This window comes from Triturus cristatus, chromosome 11, assembly GCF_964204655.1.
Source record: "Triturus cristatus chromosome 11, aTriCri1.1, whole genome shotgun sequence".
NCBI classification, from domain to species: Eukaryota; Metazoa; Chordata; class Amphibia; order Caudata; family Salamandridae; genus Triturus; species Triturus cristatus.
In genome coordinates this window covers 936777967-936796435 of record NC_140594.1, presented here as the reverse complement: position 1 = coordinate 936796435, position 18469 = coordinate 936777967, and the positions used below count along the sequence as shown (strand labels likewise).

General features: G+C 36.8%; 1 long non-coding RNA gene across 1 annotated transcript; it reads right to left on the bottom strand.

Annotated features, from left to right (window-relative positions):
- Positions 1 to 498: 498 nt before the first annotated feature.
- On the bottom strand, positions 499 to 17857 carry LOC146785676 (uncharacterized). Its single transcript, XR_014970751.1, has 34 exons — positions 17751 to 17857; positions 17243 to 17361; positions 16735 to 16853; positions 16227 to 16345; positions 15719 to 15837; positions 15211 to 15329; positions 14703 to 14821; positions 14195 to 14313; positions 13686 to 13839; positions 13178 to 13296; positions 12670 to 12788; positions 12162 to 12280; positions 11654 to 11772; positions 11146 to 11264; positions 10637 to 10790; positions 10129 to 10247; positions 9112 to 9230; positions 8603 to 8756; positions 8095 to 8213; positions 7587 to 7705; positions 7078 to 7231; positions 6566 to 6688; positions 6058 to 6176; positions 5549 to 5702; positions 5037 to 5159; positions 4526 to 4648; positions 4014 to 4136; positions 3502 to 3625; positions 2994 to 3112; positions 2486 to 2604; positions 1975 to 2097; positions 1464 to 1585; positions 951 to 1074; positions 499 to 562 (listed from the first exon to the last, which is right to left on the bottom strand). It is a non-coding gene; the product is annotated as an uncharacterized LOC146785676 (long non-coding RNA).
- Between the last annotated feature and the right edge of the window lie 612 nt (positions 17858 to 18469).

The following is an 18469-nucleotide window of genomic DNA, read 5'->3' as shown; positions in this document are numbered from 1 at the left end:
ATTCAGAGAAACTCGGTTGTGAAACACTGCCACCTCTGGTCATTCAGTATAATCTGTAGATGGAAAAGTCCACTGTTAGCACATTTTCTATAAGCAATACAAAAAAAATCTTGATTTTTAGAAAGCGTAAACAGATCAATACTATGGAGTCTTTTATTGTGAAAATCAACAGCTCATTAGAAATTCAAATCTCAATTTTAGTTTTTAACCTCACATACTTCTCTGCAACATTGCTAGTTCCAGGATATAAAGCAGGCTTTAGTAGCGTTGGAGGCAGCCAGACTTTTATGAACTATCATGACCAACACAATGTGATCCATATTACTCTCATCTTGACAGAAATTATGTTCAGGCACAGTCTCCCACTGTAAGGTAGTGAGGACATGCTGATGCTGTGAGCGTCTTTTTAATGCATAAAGGAATTATTGTGAGTTTTACTTGCCTTGCATATTGGTAAAATGATGCCGTATGCCGGAAGACTTCCTTTTTTTTTTTCTTCAGTCTCGGCAATTCAGAGAAACTCGGTTGTGAAACACTGCCACCTCTGGTCATTCAGTATAATCTGTAGATGGAAAAGTCCACTGTTAGCACATTTTCTATAAGCAATACAAAAAAATCTTGATTTTTAGAAAGCGTAAACAGATCAATACTATGGAGCCTTTTATTGTGAAAATCAACAGCTCATTAGAAAATCAAATCTCAATTTTAGTTTTTAACCTCACATACTTCTCTGCAACATTGCTAGTTCCAGGATATAAAGCAGGCTTTAGTAGCGTTGGAGGCAGCCAGGCTTTTATGAACTATCATGACCAACACAATGTGATCCATATTACTTTCATCTTGACAGAAATTATGTTCAGGCACAGTCTCCCACTGTAAGGTAGTGAGGACATGCTGATGCTGTGAGCGTCTTTTTAATGCATAAAGGAATTATTGTGAGTTAAACTTGCCTTGTATATTGGTAAAATGATGCCGTATGCCGGAAGACTTCCTTTTTTTTTTTTGTTCTTCAGTCTCGGCAATTCAGAGAAACTCGGTTGTGAAACACTGCCACCTCTGGTCATTCAGTATAATCTGTAGATGGAAAAGTCCACTGTTAGCACATTTTCTATAAGCAATACAAAAAAAATCTTGATTTTTAGAAAGCGTAAACAGATCAATACTATGGAGTCTTTTATTGTGAAAATCAACAGCTCATTAGAAAATCAAATCTCAATTTTAGTTTTTAACCTCACATACTTCTCTGCAACATTGCTAGCTCCAGGATATAAAGCAGGCTTTAGTAGCATTGGAGGCAGCCAGGCTTTTATGAGCTATCATGACCAACACAATGTGATCCATATTACTTTCATCTTGACAGAAATTATGTTCAGGCACAGTCTCTCACTGTAAGGTAGTGAGGACATGCTGATGCTGTGAGCGTCTTTTTAATGCATAAAGGAATTATTGTGAGTTTTACTTGCCTTATAAATTGGTAAAATGATGCCGTATGCCGGAAGACTTCCTTTTTTTTTTGTTCTTCAGTCTCGGCAATTCAGAGAAACTCGGTTGTGAAACACTGCCACCTCTGGTCATTCAGTATAATCTGTAGATGGAAAAGTCCACTGTTAGCACATTTTCTATAAGCAATACAAAAAAAATCTTGATTTTTAGAAAGCGTAAACAGATCAATACTATGGAGTCTTTTATTGTGAAAATCAACAGCTCATTAGAAAATCAAATCTCAATTTTAGTTTTTAACCTCACATACTTCTCTGCAACATTGCTAGTTCCAGGATATAAAGCAGGCTTTAGTAGCGTTGGAGGCAGCCAGACTTTTATGAACTATCATGACCAACACAATGTGATCCATATTACTCTCATCTTGATAGAAATTATGTTCAGGCACAGTCTCCCACTGTAAGGTAGTGAGGACATGCTGATGCTGTGAGCGTCTTTTTAATGCATAAAGGAATTATTGTGAGTTTTACTTGCCTTATAAATTGGTAAAATGATGCGGTATGCCGGAAGACTTCCTTTTTTTTTTTTTTCTTCAGTCTCGGCAATTCAGAGAAACTCGGTTGTGAAACACTGCCACCTCTGGTCATTCAGTATAATCTGTAGATGGAAAAGTCCACTGTTAGCACATTTTCTATAAGCAATACAAAAAAATCTTGATTTTTAGAAAGCGTAAACAGATCAATACTATGGAGCCTTTTATTGTGAAAATCAACAGCTCATTAGAAAATCAAATCTCAATTTTAGTTTTTAACCTCACATACTTCTCTGCAACATTGCTAGTTCCAGGATATAAAGCAGGCTTTAGTAGCGTTGGAGGCAGCCAGGCTTTTATGAGCTATCATGACCAACACAATGTGATCCATATTACTTTCATCTTGACAGAAATTATGTTCAGGCACAGTCTCCCACTGTAAGGTAGTGAGGACATGCTGATGCTGTGAGCGTCTTTTTAATGCATAAAGGAATTATTGTGAGTTTTACTTGCCTCATAAATTGGTAAAATGATCCCGTATGCCGGAAGACTTCCTTTTTTTTTTCTTCAGTCTCGGCAATTCAGAGAAACTAGGTTGTGAAACACTGCCACCTCTGGTCATTCAGTATAATCTGCAGATGGAAAAGTCCACTGTTAGCACATTTTCTATAAGCAATACAAAAAAAATCTTGATGATTAGAAAGCGTAAACAGATCAATACTATGGAGTCTTTTATTGTGAAAATCAACAGCTCATTAGAAATTCAAATCTCAATTTTAGTTTTTAACCTCACATACTTCTCTGCAACATTGCTAGTTCCAGGATATAAAGCAGGCTTTAGTAGCGTTGGAGGCAGCCAGGCTTTTATGAACTATCATGACCAACACAATGTGATCCATATTACTCTCATCTTGACAGAAATTATGTTCAGGCACAGTCTCCCACTATAAGGTAGTGAGGACATGCTGATGCTGTGAGCGTCTTTTTAATGCATAAAGGAATTATTGTGAGTTTTACTTGCCTTATAAATTGGTAAAATGATCCCGTATGCCGGAAGACTTCCTTTTTTTTTTCTTCAGTCTCGGCAATTCAGAGAAACTAGGTTGTGAAACACTGCCACCTCTGGTCATTCAGTATAATCTGCAGATGGAAAAGTCCACTGTTAGCACATTTTCTATAAGCAATACAAAAAAAATCTTGATTTTTAGAAAGCGTAAACAGATCAATACTATGGAGTCTTTTATTGTGAAAATCAACAGCTCATTAGAAAATCAAATCTCAATTTTAGTTTTTAACCTCACATACTTCTCTGCAACATTGCTAGCTCCAGGATATAAAGCAGGCTTTAGTAGCGTTGGAGGCAGCCAGGCTTTTATGAACTATCATGACCAACACAATGTGATCCATATTACTTTCATCTTGACAGAAATTATGTTCAGGCACAGTCTCCCACTGTAAGGTAGTGAGGACATGCTGATGCTGTGAGCGTCTTTTTAATGCATAAAGGAATTATTGTGAGTTTTACTTGCCTTATAAATTGGTAAAATGATGCCGTATGCCGGAAGACTTCCTTTTTTTTTTTTGTTCTTCAGTCTCGGCAATTCAGAGAAACTCGGTTGTGAAACACTGCCACCTCTGGTCATTCAGTATAATCTGTAGATGGAAAAGTCCACTGTTAGCACATTTTCTATAAGCAATACAAAAAAATCTTGATTTTTAGAAAGGGTAAACAGATCAATACTATGGAGTCTTTTATTGTGAAAATCAACAGCTCATTAGAAAATCAAATCTCAATTTTAGTTTTTAACCTCACATACTTCTCTGCAACATTGCTAGCTCCAGGATATAAAGCAGGCTTTAGTAGCATTGGAGGCAGCCAGGCTTTTATGAGCTATCATGACCAACACAATGTGATCCATATTACTTTCATCTTGACAGAAATTATGTTCAGGCACAGTCTCCCACTGTAAGGTAGTGAGGACATGCTGATGCTGTGAGCGTCTTTTTAATGCATAAAGGAATTATTGTGAGTTTTACTTGCCTTATAAATTGGTAAAATGATGCCGTATGCCGGAAGACTTCCTTTTTTTTTTTGTTCTTCAGTCTCGGCAATTCAGAGAAACTCGGTTGTGAAACACTGCCACCTCTGGTCATTCAGTATAATCTGTAGATGGAAAAGTCCACTGTTAGCACATTTTCTATAAGCAATACAAAAAAAATCTTGATTTTTAGAAAGCGTAAACAGATCAATACTATGGAGTCTTTTATTGTGAAAATCAACAGCTCATTAGAAAATCAAATCTCAATTTTAGTTTTTAACCTCACATACTTCTCTGCAACATTGCTAGTTCCAGGATATAAAGCAGGCTTTAGTAGCGTTGGAGGCAGCCAGACTTTTATGAACTATCATGACCAACACAATGTGATCCATATTACTCTCATCTTGATAGAAATTATGTTCAGGCACAGTCTCCCACTGTAAGGTAGTGAGGACATGCTGATGCTGTGAGCGTCTTTTTAATGCATAAAGGAATTATTGTGAGTTTTACTTGCCTTGCATATTGGTAAAATGATGCCGTATGCCGGAAGACTTCCTTTTTTTTTTTTTTCTTCAGTCTCGGCAATTCAGAGAAACTCGGTTGTGAAACACTGCCACCTCTGGTCATTCAGTATAATCTGTAGATGGAAAAGTCCACTGTTAGCACATTTTCTATAAGCAATACAAAAAAATCTTGATTTTTAGAAAGGGTAAACAGATCAATACTATGGAGTCTTTTATTGTGAAAATCAACAGCTCATTAGAAAATCAAATCTCAATTTTAGTTTTTAACCTCACATACTTCTCTGCAACATTGCTAGTTCCAGGATATAAAGCAGGCTTTAGTAGCGTTGGAGGCAGCCAGGCTTTTATGAACTATCATGACCAACACAATGTGATCCATATTACTCTCATCTTGACAGAAATTATGTTCAGGCACAGTCTCCCACTATAAGGTAGTGAGGACATGCTGATGCTGTGAGCGTCTTTTTAATGCATAAAGGAATTATTGTGAGTTTTACTTGCCTTATAAATTGGTAAAATGATGCCGTATGCCGGAAGACTTCCTTTTTTTTTTTGTTCTTCAGTCTCGGCAATTCAGAGAAACTCGGTTGTGAAACACTGCCACCTCTGGTCATTCAGTATAATCTGTAGATGGAAAAGTCCACTGTTAGCACATTTTCTATAAGCAATACAAAAAAAATCTTGATTTTTAGAAAGCGTAAACAGATCAATACTATGGAGTCTTTTATTGTGAAAATCAACAGCTCATTAGAAATTCAAATCTCAATTTTAGTTTTTAACCTCACATACTTCTCTGCAACATTGCTAGTTCCAGGATATAAAGCAGGCTTTAGTAGCGTTGGAGGCAGCCAGACTTTTATGAACTATCATGACCAACACAATGTGATCCATATTACTCTCATCTTGACAGAAATTATGTTCAGGCACAGTCTCCCACTGTAAGGTAGTGAGGACATGCTGATGCTGTGAGCGTCTTTTTAATGCATAAAGGAATTATTGTGAGTTTTACTTGCCTTGCATATTGGTAAAATGATGCCGTATGCCGGAAGACTTCCTTTTTTTTTTTCTTCAGTCTCGTCAATTCAGAGAAACTCGGTTGTGAAACACTGCCACCTCTGGTCATTCAGTATAATTTGCAGATGGAAAAGTCCACTGTTAGCACATTTTCTATAAGCAATACAAAAAAAATCTTGATTTTTAGAAAGCGTAAACAGATCAATACTATGGAGTCTTTTATTGTGAAAATCAACAGCTCATTAGAAAATCAAATCTCAATTTTAGTTTTTAACCTCACATACTTCTCTGCAACATTGCTAGCTCCAGGATATAAAGCAGGCTTTAGTAGCATTGGAGGCAGCCAGGCTTTTATGAGCTATCATGACCAACACAATGTGATCCATATTACTTTCATCTTGACAGAAATTATGTTCAGGCACAGTCTCCCACTATAAGGTAGTGAGGACATGCTGATGCTGTGAGCGTCTTTTTAATGCATAAAGGAATTATTGTGAGTTTTACTTGCCTTATAAATTGGTAAAATGATCCCGTATGCCGGAAGACTTCCTTTTTTTTTTCTTCAGTCTCGGCAATTCAGAGAAACTAGGTTGTGAAACACTGCCACCTCTGGTCATTCAGTATAATCTGCAGATGGAAAAGTCCACTGTTAGCACATTTTCTATAAGCAATACAAAAAAAATCTTGATGATTAGAAAGCGTAAACAGATCAATACTATGGAGTCTTTTATTGTGAAAATCAACAGCTCATTAGAAATTCAAATCTCAATTTTAGTTTTTAACCTCACATACTTCTCTGCAACATTGCTAGTTCCAGGATATAAAGCAGGCTTTAGTAGCGTTGGAGGCAGCCAGGCTTTTATGAACTATCATGACCAACACAATGTGATCCATATTACTCGCATCTTGACAGAAATTATGTTCAGGCACAGTCTCCCACTATAAGGTAGTGAGGACATGCTGATGCTGTGAGCGTCTTTTTAATGCATAAAGGAATTATTGTGAGTTTTACTTGCCTTATAAATTGGTAAAATGATGCCGTATGCCGGAAGACTTCCTTTTTTTTTTTGTTCTTCAGTCTCGGCAATTCAGAGAAACTCGGTTGTGAAACACTGCCACCTCTGGTCATTCAGTATAATCTGTAGATGGAAAAGTCCACTGTTAGCACATTTTCTATAAGCAATACAAAAAAAATCTTGATTTTTAGAAAGCGTAAACAGATCAATACTATGGAGTCTTTTATTGTGAAAATCAACAGCTCATTAGAAATTCAAATCTCAATTTTAGTTTTTAACCTCACATACTTCTCTGCAACATTGCTAGTTCCAGGATATAAAGCAGGCTTTAGTAGCGTTGGAGGCAGCCAGACTTTTATGAACTATCATGACCAACACAATGTGATCCATATTACTCTCATCTTGACAGAAATTATGTTCAGGCACAGTCTCCCACTGTAAGGTAGTGAGGACATGCTGATGCTGTGAGCGTCTTTTTAATGCATAAAGGAATTATTGTGAGTTTTACTTGCCTTGCATATTGGTAAAATGATGCCGTATGCCGGAAGACTTCCTTTTTTTTTTTCTTCAGTCTCGTCAATTCAGAGAAACTCGGTTGTGAAACACTGCCACCTCTGGTCATTCAGTATAATTTGCAGATGGAAAAGTCCACTGTTAGCACATTTTCTATAAGCAATACAAAAAAAATCTTGATTTTTAGAAAGCGTAAACAGATCAATACTATGGAGTCTTTTATTGTGAAAATCAACAGCTCATTAGAAAATCAAATCTCAATTTTAGTTTTTAAGCTCACATACTTCTCTGCAACATTGCTAGCTCCAGGATATAAAGCAGGCTTTAGTAGCATTGGAGGCAGCCAGGCTTTTATGAGCTATCATGACCAACACAATGTGATCCATATTACTTTCATCTTGACAGAAATTATGTTCAGGCACAGTCTCCCACTGTAAGGTAGTGAGGACATGCTGATGCTGTGAGCGTCTTTTTAATGCATAAAGGAATTATTGTGAGTTTTACTTGCCTTATAAATTGGTAAAATGATCCCGTATGCCGGAAGACTTCCTTTTTTTTTTCTTCAGTCTCGGCAATTCAGAGAAACTAGGTTGTGAAACACTGCCACCTCTGGTCATTCAGTATAATCTGCAGATGGAAAAGTCCACTGTTAGCACATTTTCTATAAGCAATACAAAAAAAATCTTGATGATTAGAAAGCGTAAACAGATCAATACTATGGAGTCTTTTATTGTGAAAATCAACAGCTCATTAGAAATTCAAATCTCAATTTTAGTTTTTAACCTCACATACTTCTCTGCAACATTGCTAGTTCCAGGATATAAAGCAGGCTTTAGTAGCGTTGGAGGCAGCCAGGCTTTTATGAACTATCATGACCAACACAATGTGATCCATATTACTCTCATCTTGACAGAAATTATGTTCAGGCACAGTCTCCCACTATAAGGTAGTGAGGACATGCTGATGCTGTGAGCGTCTTTTTAATGCATAAAGGAATTATTGTGAGTTTTACTTGCCTTATAAATTGGTAAAATGATCCCGTATGCCGGAAGACTTCCTTTTTTTTTTCTTCAGTCTCGGCAATTCAGAGAAACTAGGTTGTGAAACACTGCCACCTCTGGTCATTCAGTATAATCTGCAGATGGAAAAGTCCACTGTTAGCACATTTTCTATAAGCAATACAAAAAAAATCTTGATTTTTAGAAAGCGTAAACAGATCAATACTATGGAGTCTTTTATTGTGAAAATCAACAGCTCATTAGAAATTCAAATCTCAATTTTAGTTTTTAACCTCACATACTTCTCTGCAACATTGCTAGTTCCAGGATATAAAGCAGGCTTTAGTAGCGTTGGAGGCAGCCAGACTTTTATGAACTATCATGACCAACACAATGTGATCCATATTACTCTCATCTTGACAGAAATTATGTTCAGGCACAGTCTCCCACTGTAAGGTAGTGAGGACATGCTGATGCTGTGAGCGTCTTTTTAATGCATAAAGGAATTATTGTGAGTTTTACTTGCCTTGCATATTGGTAAAATGATGCCGTATGCCGGAAGACTTCCTTTTTTTTTTTCTTCAGTCTCGTCAATTCAGAGAAACTCGGTTGTGAAACACTGCCACCTCTGGTCATTCAGTATAATTTGCAGATGGAAAAGTCCACTGTTAGCACATTTTCTATAAGCAATACAAAAAAAATCTTGATTTTTAGAAAGCGTAAACAGATCAATACTATGGAGTCTTTTATTGTGAAAATCAACAGCTCATTAGAAATTCAAATCTCAATTTTAGTTTTTAACCTCACATACTTCTCTGCAACATTGCTAGTTCCAGGATATAAAGCAGGCTTTAGTAGCGTTGGAGGCAGCCAGGCTTTTATGAACTATCATGACCAACACAATGTGATCCATATTACTCTCATCTTGACAGAAATTATGTTCAGGCACAGTCTCCCACTATAAGGTAGTGAGGACATGCTGATGCTGTGAGCGTCTTTTTAATGCATAAAGGAATTATTGTGAGTTTTACTTGCCTTATAAATTGGTAAAATGATCCCGTATGCCGGAAGACTTCCTTTTTTTTTTCTTCAGTCTCGGCAATTCAGAGAAACTAGGTTGTGAAACACTGCCACCTCTGGTCATTCAGTATAATCTGCAGATGGAAAAGTCCACTGTTAGCACATTTTCTATAAGCAATACAAAAAAAATCTTGATGATTAGAAAGCGTAAACAGATCAATACTATGGAGTCTTTTATTGTGAAAATCAACAGCTCATTAGAAATTCAAATCTCAATTTTAGTTTTTAACCTCACATACTTCTCTGCAACATTGCTAGTTCCAGGATATAAAGCAGGCTTTAGTAGCGTTGGAGGCAGCCAGACTTTTATGAACTATCATGACCAACACAATGTGATCCATATTACTCTCATCTTGACAGAAATTATGTTCAGGCACAGTCTCCCACTGTAAGGTAGTGAGGACATGCTGATGCTGTGAGCGTCTTTTTAATGCATAAAGGAATTATTGTGAGTTTTACTTGCCTTGCATATTGGTAAAATGATGCCGTATGCCGGAAGACTTCCTTTTTTTTTTTCTTCAGTCTCGTCAATTCAGAGAAACTCGGTTGTGAAACACTGCCACCTCTGGTCATTCAGTATAATTTGCAGATGGAAAAGTCCACTGTTAGCACATTTTCTATAAGCAATACAAAAAAAATCTTGATTTTTAGAAAGCGTAAACAGATCAATACTATGGAGTCTTTTATTGTGAAAATCAACAGCTCATTAGAAAATCAAATCTCAATTTTAGTTTTTAACCTCACATACTTCTCTGCAACATTGCTAGCTCCAGGATATAAAGCAGGCTTTAGTAGCATTGGAGGCAGCCAGGCTTTTATGAGCTATCATGACCAACACAATGTGATCCATATTACTTTCATCTTGACAGAAATTATGTTCAGGCACAGTCTCCCACTGTAAGGTAGTGAGGACATGCTGATGCTGTGAGCGTCTTTTTAATGCATAAAGGAATTATTGTGAGTTTTACTTGCCTTATAAATTGGTAAAATGATCCCGTATGCCGGAAGACTTCCTTTTTTTTTTCTTCAGTCTCGGCAATTCAGAGAAACTAGGTTGTGAAACACTGCCACCTCTGGTCATTCAGTATAATCTGCAGATGGAAAAGTCCACTGTTAGCACATTTTCTATAAGCAATACAAAAAAAATCTTGATGATTAGAAAGCGTAAACAGATCAATACTATGGAGTCTTTTATTGTGAAAATCAACAGCTCATTAGAAATTCAAATCTCAATTTTAGTTTTTAACCTCACATACTTCTCTGCAACATTGCTAGTTCCAGGATATAAAGCAGGCTTTAGTAGCGTTGGAGGCAGCCAGACTTTTATGAACTATCATGACCAACACAATGTGATCCATATTACTCTCATCTTGACAGAAATTATGTTCAGGCACAGTCTCCCACTGTAAGGTAGTGAGGACATGCTGATGCTGTGAGCGTCTTTTTAATGCATAAAGGAATTATTGTGAGTTTTACTTGCCTTGCATATTGGTAAAATGATGCCGTATGCCGGAAGACTTCCTTTTTTTTTTTCTTCAGTCTCGTCAATTCAGAGAAACTCGGTTGTGAAACACTGCCACCTCTGGTCATTCAGTATAATTTGCAGATGGAAAAGTCCACTGTTAGCACATTTTCTATAAGCAATACAAAAAAAATCTTGATTTTTAGAAAGCGTAAACAGATCAATACTATGGAGTCTTTTATTGTGAAAATCAACAGCTCATTAGAAATTCAAATCTCAATTTTAGTTTTTAACCTCACATACTTCTCTGCAACATTGCTAGTTCCAGGATATAAAGCAGGCTTTAGTAGCGTTGGAGGCAGCCAGGCTTTTATGAACTATCATGACCAACACAATGTGATCCATATTACTCTCATCTTGACAGAAATTATGTTCAGGCACAGTCTCCCACTATAAGGTAGTGAGGACATGCTGATGCTGTGAGCGTCTTTTTAATGCATAAAGGAATTATTGTGAGTTTTACTTGCCTTATAAATTGGTAAAATGATCCCGTATGCCGGAAGACTTCCTTTTTTTTTTCTTCAGTCTCGGCAATTCAGAGAAACTAGGTTGTGAAACACTGCCACCTCTGGTCATTCAGTATAATCTGCAGATGGAAAAGTCCACTGTTAGCACATTTTCTATAAGCAATACAAAAAAAATCTTGATTTTTAGAAAGCGTAAACAGATCAATACTATGGAGTCTTTTATTGTGAAAATCAACAGCTCATTAGAAAATCAAATCTCAATTTTAGTTTTTAACCTCACATACTTCTCTGCAACATTGCTAGCTCCAGGATATAAAGCAGGCTTTAGTAGCATTGGAGGCAGCCAGGCTTTTATGAGCTATCATGACCAACACAATGTGATCCATATTACTTTCATCTTGACAGAAATTATGTTCAGGCACAGTCTCCCACTGTAAGGTAGTGAGGACATGCTGATGCTGTGAGCGTCTTTTTAATGCATAAAGGAATTATTGTGAGTTTTACTTGCCTTATAAATTGGTAAAATGATCCCGTATGCCGGAAGACTTCCTTTTTTTTTTCTTCAGTCTCGGCAATTCAGAGAAACTAGGTTGTGAAACACTGCCACCTCTGGTCATTCAGTATAATCTGCAGATGGAAAAGTCCACTGTTAGCACATTTTCTATAAGCAATACAAAAAAAATCTTGATGATTAGAAAGCGTAAACAGATCAATACTATGGAGTCTTTTATTGTGAAAATCAACAGCTCATTAGAAATTCAAATCTCAATTTTAGTTTTTAACCTCACATACTTCTCTGCAACATTGCTAGTTCCAGGATATAAAGCAGGCTTTAGTAGCGTTGGAGGCAGCCAGGCTTTTATGAACTATCATGACCAACACAATGTGATCCATATTACTCTCATCTTGACAGAAATTATGTTCAGGCACAGTCTCCCACTATAAGGTAGTGAGGACATGCTGATGCTGTGAGCGTCTTTTTAATGCATAAAGGAATTATTGTGAGTTTTACTTGCCTTATAAATTGGTAAAATGATCCCGTATGCCGGAAGACTTCCTTTTTTTTTTCTTCAGTCTCGGCAATTCAGAGAAACTAGGTTGTGAAACACTGCCACCTCTGGTCATTCAGTATAATCTGCAGATGGAAAAGTCCACTGTTAGCACATTTTCTATAAGCAATACAAAAAAAATCTTGATTTTTAGAAAGCGTAAACAGATCAATACTATGGAGTCTTTTATTGTGAAAATCAACAGCTCATTAGAAAATCAAATCTCAATTTTAGTTTTTAACCTCACATACTTCTCTGCAACATTGCTAGCTCCAGGATATAAAGCAGGCTTTAGTAGCATTGGAGGCAGCCAGGCTTTTATGAGCTATCATGACCAACACAATGTGATCCATATTACTTTCATCTTGACAGAAATTATGTTCAGGCACAGTCTCCCACTGTAAGGTAGTGAGGACATGCTGATGCTGTGAGCGTCTTTTTAATGCATAAAGGAATTATTGTGAGTTTTACTTGCCTTATAAATTGGTAAAATGATCCCGTATGCCGGAAGACTTCCTTTTTTTTTTCTTCAGTCTCGGCAATTCAGAGAAACTAGGTTGTGAAACACTGCCACCTCTGGTCATTCAGTATAATCTGCAGATGGAAAAGTCCACTGTTAGCACATTTTCTATAAGCAATACAAAAAAAATCTTGATGATTAGAAAGCGTAAACAGATCAATACTATGGAGTCTTTTATTGTGAAAATCAACAGCTCATTAGAAAATCAAATCTCAATTTTAGTTTTTAACCTCACATACTTCTCTGCAACATTGCTAGCTCCAGGATATAAAGCAGGCTTTAGTAGCATTGGAGGCAGCCAGGCTTTTATGAGCTATCATGACCAACACAATGTGATCCATATTACTTTCATCTTGACAGAAATTATGTTCAGGCACAGTCTCCCACTGTAAGGTAGTGAGGACATGCTGATGCTGTGAGCGTCTTTTTAATGCATAAAGGAATTATTGTGAGTTTTACTTGCCTTATAAATTGGTAAAATGATCCCGTATGCCGGAAGACTTCCTTTTTTTTTTCTTCAGTCTCGGCAATTCAGAGAAACTAGGTTGTGAAACACTGCCACCTCTGGTCATTCAGTATAATCTGCAGATGGAAAAGTCCACTGTTAGCACATTTTCTATAAGCAATACAAAAAAAATCTTGATGATTAGAAAGCGTAAACAGATCAATACTATGGAGTCTTTTATTGTGAAAATCAACAGCTCATTAGAAATTCAAATCTCAATTTTAGTTTTTAACCTCACATACTTCTCTGCAACATTGCTAGTTCCAGGATATAAAGCAGGCTTTAGTAGCGTTGGAGGCAGCCAGACTTTTATGAACTATCATGACCAACACAATGTGATCCATATTACTCTCATCTTGACAGAAATTATGTTCAGGCACAGTCTCCCACTGTAAGGTAGTGAGGACATGCTGATGCTGTGAGCGTCTTTTTAATGCATAAAGGAATTATTGTGAGTTTTACTTGCCTTGCATATTGGTAAAATGATGCCGTATGCCGGAAGACTTCCTTTTTTTTTTTCTTCAGTCTCGTCAATTCAGAGAAACTCGGTTGTGAAACACTGCCACCTCTGGTCATTCAGTATAATTTGCAGATGGAAAAGTCCACTGTTAGCACATTTTCTATAAGCAATACAAAAAAAATCTTGATTTTTAGAAAGCGTAAACAGATCAATACTATGGAGTCTTTTATTGTGAAAATCAACAGCTCATTAGAAATTCAAATCTCAATTTTAGTTTTTAACCTCACATACTTCTCTGCAACATTGCTAGTTCCAGGATATAAAGCAGGCTTTAGTAGCGTTGGAGGCAGCCAGGCTTTTATGAACTATCATGACCAACACAATGTGATCCATATTACTCTCATCTTGACAGAAATTATGTTCAGGCACAGTCTCCCACTATAAGGTAGTGAGGACATGCTGATGCTGTGAGCGTCTTTTTAATGCATAAAGGAATTATTGTGAGTTTTACTTGCCTTATAAATTGGTAAAATGATCCCGTATGCCGGAAGACTTCCTTTTTTTTTTCTTCAGTCTCGGCAATTCAGAGAAACTAGGTTGTGAAACACTGCCACCTCTGGTCATTCAGTATAATCTGCAGATGGAAAAGTCCACTGTTAGCACATTTTCTATAAGCAATACAAAAAAAATCTTGATTTTTAGAAAGCGTAAACAGATCAATACTATGGAGTCTTTTATTGTGAAAATCAACAGCTCATTAGAAAATCAAATCTCAATTTTAGTTTTTAACCTCACATACTTCTCTGCAACATTGCTAGCTCCAGGATATAAAGCAGGCTTTAGTAGCATTGGAGGCAGCCAGGCTTTTATGAGCTATCATGACCAACACAATGTGATCCATATTACTTTCATCTTGACAGAAATTATGTTCAGGCTCAGTCTCCCACTGTAAGGTAGTGAGGACATGCTGATGCTGTGAGCGTCTTTTTAATGCATAAAGGAATTATTGTGAGTTTTACTTGCCTTATAAATTGGTAAAATGATCCCGTATGCCGGAAGACTTCCTTTTTTTTTTCTTCAGTCTCGGCAATTCAGAGAAACTAGGTTGTGAAACACTGCCACCTCTGGTCATTCAGTATAATCTGCAGATGGAAAAGTCCACTGTTAGCACATTTTCTATAAGCAATACAAAAAAAATCTTGATGATTAGAAAGCGTAAACAGATCAATACTATGGAGTCTTTTATTGTGAAAATCAACAGCTCATTAGAAATTCAAATCTCAATTTTAGTTTTTAACCTCACATACTTCTCTGCAACATTGCTAGTTCCAGGATATAAAGCAGGCTTTAGTAGCGTTGGAGGCAGCCAGGCTTTTATGAACTATCATGACCAACACAATGTGATCCATATTACTCTCATCTTGACAGAAATTATGTTCAGGCACAGTCTCCCACTATAAGGTAGTGAGGACATGCTGATGCTGTGAGCGTCTTTTTAATGCATAAAGGAATTATTGTGAGTTTTACTTGCCTTATAAATTGGTAAAATGATCCCGTATGCCGGAAGACTTCCTTTTTTTTTTCTTCAGTCTCGGCAATTCAGAGAAACTAGGTTGTGAAACACTGCCACCTCTGGTCATTCAGTATAATCTGCAGATGGAAAAGTCCACTGTTAGCACATTTTCTATAAGCAATACAAAAAAAATCTTGATTTTTAGAAAGCGTAAACAGATCAATACTATGGAGTCTTTTATTGTGAAAATCAACAGCTCATTAGAAAATCAAATCTCAATTTTAGTTTTTAACCTCACATACTTCTCTGCAACATTGCTAGCTCCAGGATATAAAGCAGGCTTTAGTAGCATTGGAGGCAGCCAGGCTTTTATGAGCTATCATGACCAACACAATGTGATCCATATTACTTTCATCTTGACAGAAATTATGTTCAGGCACAGTCTCCCACTGTAAGGTAGTGAGGACATGCTGATGCTGTGAGCGTCTTTTTAATGCATAAAGGAATTATTGTGAGTTTTACTTGCCTTATAAATTGGTAAAATGATCCCGTATGCCGGAAGACTTCCTTTTTTTTTTCTTCAGTCTCGGCAATTCAGAGAAACTAGGTTGTGAAACACTGCCACCTCTGGTCATTCAGTATAATCTGCAGATGGAAAAGTCCACTGTTAGCACATTTTCTATAAGCAATACAAAAAAAATCTTGATGATTAGAAAGCGTAAACAGATCAATACTATGGAGTCTTTTATTGTGAAAATCAACAGCTCATTAGAAATTCAAATCTCAATTTTAGTTTTTAACCTCACATACTTCTCTGCAACATTGCTAGTTCCAGGATATAAAGCAGGCTTTAGTAGCGTTGGAGGCAGCCAGGCTTTTATGAACTATCATGACCAACACAATGTGATCCATATTACTCTCATCTTGACAGAAATTATGTTCAGGCACAGTCTCCCACTATAAGGTAGTGAGGACATGCTGATGCTGTGAGCGTCTTTTTAATGCATAAAGGAATTATTGTGAGTTTTACTTGCCTTATAAATTGGTAAAATGATCCCGTATGCCGGAAGACTTCCTTTTTTTTTTCTTCAGTCTCGGCAATTCAGAGAAACTAGGTTGTGAAACACTGCCACCTCTGGTCATTCAGTATAATCTGCAGATGGAAAAGTCCACTGTTAGCACATTTTCTATAAGCAATACAAAAAAAATCTTGATTTTTAGAAAGCGTAAACAGATCAATACTATGGAGTCTTTTATTGTGAAAATCAACAGCTCATTAGAAAATCAAATCTCAATTTTAGTTTTTAACCTCACATACTTCTCTGCAACATTGCTAGCTCCAGGATATAAAGCAGGCTTTAGTAGCATTGGAGGCAGCCAGGCTTTTATGAGCTATCATGACCAACACAATGTGATCCATATTACTTTCATCTTGACAGAAATTATGTTCAGGCACAGTCTCCCACTGTAAGGTAGTGAGGACATGCTGATGCTGTGAGCGTCTTTTTAATGCATAAAGGAATTATTGTGAGTTTTACTTGCCTTATAAATTGGTAAAATGATCCCGTATGCCGGAAGACTTCCTTTTTTTTTTCTTCAGTCTCGGCAATTCAGAGAAACTAGGTTGTGAAACACTGCCACCTCTGGTCATTCAGTATAATCTGCAGATGGAAAAGTCCACTGTTAGCACATTTTCTATAAGCAATACAAAAAAAATCTTGATGATTAGAAAGCGTAAACAGATCAATACTATGGAGTCTTTTATTGTGAAAATCAACAGCTCATTAGAAATTCAAATCTCAATTTTAGTTTTTAACCTCACATACTTCTCTGCAACATTGCTAGTTCCAGGATATAAAGCAGGCTTTAGTAGCGTTGGAGGCAGCCAGGCTTTTATGAACTATCATGACCAACACAATGTGATCCATATTACTCTCATCTTGACAGAAATTATGTTCAGGCACAGTCTCCCACTATAAGGTAGTGAGGACATGCTGATGCTGTGAGCGTCTTTTTAATGCATAAAGGAATTATTGTGAGTTTTACTTGCCTTATAAATTGGTAAAATGATCCCGTATGCCGGAAGACTTCCTTTTTTTTTTCTTCAGTCTCGGCAATTCAGAGAAACTAGGTTGTGAAACACTGCCACCTCTGGTCATTCAGTATAATCTGCAGATGGAAAAGTCCACTGTTAGCACATTTTCTATAAGCAATACAAAAAAAATCTTGATTTTTAGAAAGCGTAAACAGATCAATACTATGGAGTCTTTTATTGTGAAAATCAACAGCTCATTAGAAAATCAAATCTCAATTTTAGTTTTTAACCTCACATACTTCTCTGCAACATTGCTAGCTCCAGGATATAAAGCAGGCTTTAGTAGCGTTGGAGGCAGCCAGGCTTTTATGAACTATCATGACCAACACAATGTGATCCATATTACTTTCATCTTGACAGAAATTATGTTCAGGCACAGTCTCCCACTGTAAGGTAGTGAGGACATGCTGATGCTGTGAGCGTCTTTTTAATGCATAAAGGAATTATTGTGAGTTTTACTTGCCTTATAAATTGGTAAAATGATCCCGTATGCCGGAAGACTTCCTTTTTTTTTTCTTCAGTCTCGGCAATTCAGAGAAACTAGGTTGTGAAACACTGCCACCTCTGGTCATTCAGTATAATCTGCAGATGGAAAAGTCCACTGTTAGCACATTTTCTATAAGCAATACAAAAAAAATCTTGATGATTAGAAAGCGTAAACAGATCAATACTATGGAGTCTTTTATTGTGAAAATCAACAGCTCATTAGAAATTCAAATCTCAATTTTAGTTTTTAACCTCACATACTTCTCTGCAACATTGCTAGTTCCAGGATATAAAGCAGGCTTTAGTAGCGTTGGAGGCAGCCAGGCTTTTATGAACTATCATGACCAACACAATGTGATCCATATTACTCTCATCTTGACAGAAATTATGTTCAGGCACAGTCTCCCACTATAAGGTAGTGAGGACATGCTGATGCTGTGAGCGTCTTTTTAATGCATAAAGGAATTATTGTGAGTTTTACTTGCCTTGCATATTGGTAAAATGATGCCGTATGCCGGAAGACTTCCTTTTTTTTGTTTCTTCAGTCTCGGCAATTCAGAGAAACTCGGTTGTGAAACACTGCCACCTCTGGTCATTCAGTATAATTTGCAGATGGAAAAGTCCACTGTTAGCACATTTTCTATAAGCAATACAAAAAAAATCTTGATTTTTAGAAAGCGTAAACAGATCAATACT